We start from the raw sequence: 5,895 nt of genomic DNA on the forward strand, positions 1-5,895 counted from the left end.
TGACCTCGTGATCCGCCCGCCTCGGCCTCCCAAAGTGCTGGGATTACAAGCGTGAGCCACCGCGCCCGGCCCAAGTTACGCATTTAAATGTTTCAGTTTACCCTGTTTGAAAAAGTTTTACCACTCCTACCCCTTCTTCCCCGTCTACCCTATTTGGAAAAATTTCAAGTTTTAGCCAATTGGGTTAGCTTAAATTGTGTGGTCCGACTCCAGCCAATGGGGAAAGGACACAGAAACAGAAGCTGCATTAGGGATAAAAACCTTTCTCCTTTGTTCAGTGTGCTCTCGCAATCATGACTGGTGCGGGCAGCACCCTTCTGCAGAAGTAAATTTGCGTTGCTGAGAAGTCTTTTGAGTGCTTGTTTTCTTTGCAACTCCGAGCTCTTATTTCCAACTATTTGGGGGCTCGTCTGACATCCCATTCTCCTCTAGGGAAGGGTCTCTGATCACCTCTCATGAGGAGATGCGTCTCGCTGCCTCAGTGCGATGGCCTCAAGAGTAAGGAATCAAGACCCACCTGGTGTGACGAATAAACCTGGACTCTCGGCAATGAAGGAAGAAAAGGCCTACAAATACCATGGCGACCAGGTAATTCTGCACACACAGCAAGGTAAGAAAAGCTGCGGGGGTGGTGAAGTACTTCCTTGGTGGTCAGGACATCCTGGAGGTTGAAAGTGTGTGAACAAGATGCACAGTTGAGTGCGAAGCAAGTGTGGAGTCCGGATCCGTGGTTCCATGATCACCTCATATGGCTTAGGGCAGCTTTCCTGTCATGAGGCTTATACCAACCCGCCAATGCTAAGAGGGACCCAAATTCCTGTGAGGGAAGTGGCCGGAGAAGGACGAAACAAAAGTAAGGAATGCAAGAAACCTCCAGAGGCAGGGGAGGGGTTGAACCTTCAGGGAAAAGGGGGCAAGAAATCTCTCATAAGAGAGGTTGAGCCACACAGACTCAGGAAACTCAGGGAAACACCTCAAACTTCCAGAATGGGAAATACCTCAAGCAGGACAGGAAATAAAAAGGACAAGACAGACAATAAAATTCCCTCTGATAGCCCTCTAGGTCTCATGTTAACATATTGGAAGGATAATGAAAGGACCAAACACAAGAAAAAGCAACAAATGATAAAATATTGCTGTTTTATTTGGACCAAAGAACCTATCCTCAAACCTTCAGTCTTTTGGCCAAAAGTTTCGATCTAGTAAGGATTGGATTTGTCAGTTTTTAATAGGGTATGTCAATAACAAAAGTCCTGTCTCCCAGGAGGAAATAGACTATGCCCTGTGTTGGTGGTGGGGGCCTGTCCTCTATTCCCTAAAGGATAGAGGAGACAAGCCAGAAGCTACTTCTTCTCAAGAAATTAATATCCCTCACCCCAAAAGTCAACCAACATGTGGGACCCCTTAGACCACCTTCCCCCGCCAAACACCACTAACTTCCCTCCCCCTCCAGTAGCTGCAACTGCCCCAGACCCTTCCCCAGCTCACTTTGTTTCTTCCCCTTATAATCCTGACTTGGGGTCTCCCCAGCCTGAATGCCCTCCCCCAGGAAGACTTCAACGTGAGATAGAACAGTGTAAAAATGATATCCAAAACTTTCCTTTCCCCACTACCTCCAGGGAATCTGCTCCAACGATCTTTCCCTTAAGGGAAGTGCCTCTAGGAGGAGGGGGCATTGATTTTGTGAACGCCCTGTTAACCAGTTCAGAAGTCCAAAGCCTAAAAAGGGAACTCAAACCACTCTTAGATGATCCCTATGGAGTAGCAGATCAAATCGATCAATTTCTAGGACCCCACTTGTATACTTGGATTGAGTTAATGTCCATCCTAGGCATCCTCTTTTCGGGAGAGGAAAGAAGCATGATCCGCAGGGCCACTATGATGGTTTGGGAACGTGAACACCCCCTCAATCATAACATCCTTGCAGCTGAACAAAAGTTCCCAGCCCAAGATCCTCAATGGAATAACAATGTAGCCCATTGAGGGGAATATGAGAGATCTTAGAGATAGGATAATTAAAGGGATTCGGGAATCAGTTCCTCGAACTCAAAATATACCAAAGCTTTTAATATACAACAGGGAAAGAATAAAGGACCTACGGAATTCTTAGAGAGGCTTAAAGAGCAAATGAGGAAATATGCTGGCCTAGAATTAGAAGACCCCCTTGGATGAGGAATGTTAAAGCTCCATTTTGTCACCAGATATTACAAAGAAATTACAAAAGATAGAAAATTGGAAAGACCATCCCAAAGAAGAGCTTTTAAGAGAGGCCCAAAATGATATGTACGGAGGGATGAGGAAAGGCAAAAGCAAAAGGCAGACAATTGGGTTTGAATGGATTGAAGCTATCCTATCCCTACCTCTGCCAGAAACAAAACAAGAGCTCAGAAAATTTTGGGGGTTGGTTGGATACTGTTGCCTATGAAATGACTCTTATGCCTTAGAAGCAAAACCTTTGTACCAAAGACTCACCCAAGAAGAGCCAGACCCCCTTCTCTGGACTCTAGCAGAAATCAAACAAGTAGAAAAGTTAAAACATTTACTAGTGATGGACCCTGTTCTAGCTTTACCCTCCCTAGAACAGCCAATCCATCGTTTTGTCAGTATTAAGGAGTGGCTTTAGGGGTACTCACCCAAGAGCACAGGGGCCACTGGCAGCAACAGCCCTGCTCAGGGAGGAAAGCACAAAACCTTTGGGGGAAAACGCATTGTTAGCACACCTAACGAAGTCAGAACTATCCTCAACCAAAAGGCAGAAAGGTGGCTTGCTGACTCAAGAATTTTAAAATATGAAGCTATCCTGCTAGAGAGAGATGACCTGACACTAACCACTGACAATTCTCTAAATCCAGCTGCTTTTCTAACCAGGAATCCAAACCAAAAGGTAACAGGGAACCCAAAACCAATGGAACCTGAGCATAAATGTTTAGACCTAATTAGTTACCAAACCAAAGTTAAGACTAGACTTAGGTGAAACTCCTTTTCAAACAGGGAAACATCTTTTTGTAGAAGGTTCCTCCCGGGTAATCAAAGGAAAAAGGGATTACAAATATTCTGTAGTTGACAGAGATACCCTCACAGAAATAGAATCAGGAAGATTACTGAATGACTGGTCCACACAGATGTGCGAGCTATTTGCTCTAAATCAAGCCTTAAAATTTTTACAAAATCAGGAGGGAACAATTTATACTGACTCCAAATATGCCTTTGGAGTAGTATATACCTTTAGAAAAATCTGGACTGAATGAGGCCTTACTAACAGTAAAGGTCAAAACCTAGTCCACAAGGCTGGGTGTGGTGGCTTGCGCCTGTAATCCCAGCACTTTGGGAGGCCGAGGCACATGGATCACGAGGTCAGGAGATCAAGACCATCCTGGCTAACACGGTGAAACCCCATCTCCACTAAAAATACAAAAATTAGCCAGGCGTGGTGGCGGGTGCCTGTAGTCCCAGCTACTCGGGAGGTTGAGGCAGGAGAATGGCGTGAACCCAGGAGGTGGAGCTTGCAGTGAGCCAAGATCACACCACTGCACTCCAGCGTGGGCGACAGAGTGAGACTCTGTCTCTAAGAAAAAAAAAAACCTAGTTCACAAAGAGTTAATAATACAAGTATTAGATAATCTCCAGCTTCCTGAGGAAATAGCTATTGTTCATGTCCCAGGACACCAAAAAAACCCTCCCCTTTGAAAGTTGGGGAAATAATCTAGCCAACCAAATAGCCAAACAGGCTGCCTCTTCCCAAGCTACACCCATTTTTCATTTAACCCCTCCTGTTCCCCCTTCCACTGCACTTCCCATCTTCCCCCACGCAGACTAGGAAAAACTAAAGAAATTAGGAGCTGAGGAAAACTCAGAAGGAAAATGGGTATTACCAGATGGAAGAGAAATGTTATCCAAGCCTCTTATGAGGGAAATACTGTCACAACTTCATCAAGGATCTCATTGGGGTCCTCAAGCTATGTGTGATGCAGTCCTTACAGTCTATGAATGCGTAGGAATATACACCCTCACTAAGCAAGCAGTGGATGGTTGCATAGTGTGCAGAAAGACTAATAAGCAAACCCTAAAGAGGCAACCTCCCGGAGGAAGGAACCCACGGTCAAGGCCATTCCGAAGTGTCCAGGTTGACTATACTGAAATGCCCCCAATAGGCTGCCTCAAGTATTTGCTAGTAATAGTAAACCACCTCACCCGCTGGGTAGATGCCATCCCCTTCCCAAGCACAACAGTCAGTAATGTGGTCAAAGCCCTGTTAGAACATATCATACCCAGGTTTGGACTAATGGAAAACATTGATTCAGACAATGGGACCCACTTCACTGCATACATCATTAAAGGAATAACCTAGGCATTAGAAATAAAACGGGAATATCATTCTTTGGCATCTGTCCTCATCAGGGAAAGTAGAAAGAATGAATCAAACTTTAAAAAATCACCTAACCAAGTTAATCCTGGAAACTCGGTTACCATGAACAAAATGTCTTCCCATTGCCTTACTCAAAATCCGGACTGCCCCTTGAAAGGACCTTGGCCTGTCCCCTTATGAAATGCTCTATGCGTTGCCTTACCTAAATTCCACTGCTGACCTTTCTATATTTGAAATGAAAAATCAGTTTCTCAAAAACTACATATTTGGTCTGTCTTCCACCCTTTCCTCCCTCAGGATTCAAGGCCTCCTAGCGCAAACACCACCTCTCAAATTTCCAGTCCACGAACACCAACCCGGAGATCACATCCTTGTCAAAATCTGGAAAGAGGGAAAGCTTGAGCCCACCTGAGAAGAACCTTACCTGGTGCTCCTAACAACTGAGACAGCAGTCTGAACTGCTGAAAAGGGGTGGATCCATTATACCCAAGTCAGAAAGGCGCTGCCCTCTCCAAAGCCATGGACCGTCGTCCCAGGGCCAACTCCCACCAGAGTAACATTAAAGAGAAAAGCCTAATCCGTCTTTTTTTCCTCTTCCCTTTCCCTTAGCTGCCTCTCATCTTATTATTAACGTAACTAGGTCAAGCTCACCCCAAACCCAAAGCATTACTTTCAGTGCTTGTCTTGCCATGCCCTGAGGGAGTCTCCAAAGTCAGAGACAGCTAGCCTCCTAGAAAAGCTCTGCCCATCCACCCCTTCCAAACCCAGCACCACCTATAACCTTTGCAATCAACAACCATGAGCCTTCCAGGGGTTATGATACAGTTGGGGAGCTGTTATCTGGACTACCAAATATCAGGGCTGGACTTCCTCAGAAGGCTGCACCACCCTAAAATCCTACCCCCACTTCACCAAAGGAACCACCCCATTAAATTGCCAAATCCACCAGTACAACCCAGTACTTCTCTCTATTCTTATCCCCACCTCCACCGACCCTAACCCCACTTCTTTATGGCCTAGGAATGGATGTCACTGGAAAAGACCCCATAGGCTCCTTTAAAATATGTTTCATTGGCTAGGCGTGGCGGCTCACACCTGTAATCCCAGCACTTTGGGAGGCCGAGGCAGGCGGATCACAAGGTCAAGAGATTGAGACCATCCTGGCCACCGTGGTGAAACCCCGTCTCTACTAAAAATACAAAAAATTAGCTGGGCATGGTGACACATGCCTGTAGTCCCAGCTACTCGGTAGGCTGAGGCAGGAGAATCACTTGAACTTGGGAGGCGGAGGTTACAGTGAGCCGAGATCGTGCCACTGCACTCCAGCATGGCGACACAGACTGCCTCAAACAAACAACAGCAAAACAAAAACAAAAAAAGTTTTGTTAACCCTTCTCCGTCTCCTACCAACTCGCCTCCCCCACGCCCACCAAATCAAACCATTTTTCGTTTCTTACCTAATAATAAAAAAATAGCCATAGTAGAAGTCAAGGACCTAAAGCAAACCTTAGCCATAGAAACCAGACATC

General features: G+C 45.8%; 1 protein-coding gene across 1 annotated transcript in view; it reads left to right on the plus strand.

Annotated features, from left to right (window-relative positions):
• The window catches only part of CNOT8 (CCR4-NOT transcription complex subunit 8), a 42,482-nt gene extending 37,554 nt beyond the window's left edge, over positions 1-4,928 (plus strand). The window contains exons 8-9 of the transcript XR_009213873.1: positions 433-588; positions 4,664-4,928. The gene's annotated coding sequence lies outside the window, so the exon portion shown is untranslated. The remainder of the gene's footprint in view (positions 1-432; positions 589-4,663) is intronic.
• The last annotated feature ends 967 nt before the right edge of the window (positions 4,929-5,895 follow it).

The sequence above is a fragment of the Hylobates moloch genome, unplaced genomic scaffold, assembly GCF_009828535.3.
Source record: "Hylobates moloch isolate HMO894 unplaced genomic scaffold, HMol_V3 SCAFFOLD_6, whole genome shotgun sequence".
Classification (NCBI taxonomy): Eukaryota; Metazoa; Chordata; class Mammalia; order Primates; family Hylobatidae; genus Hylobates; species Hylobates moloch.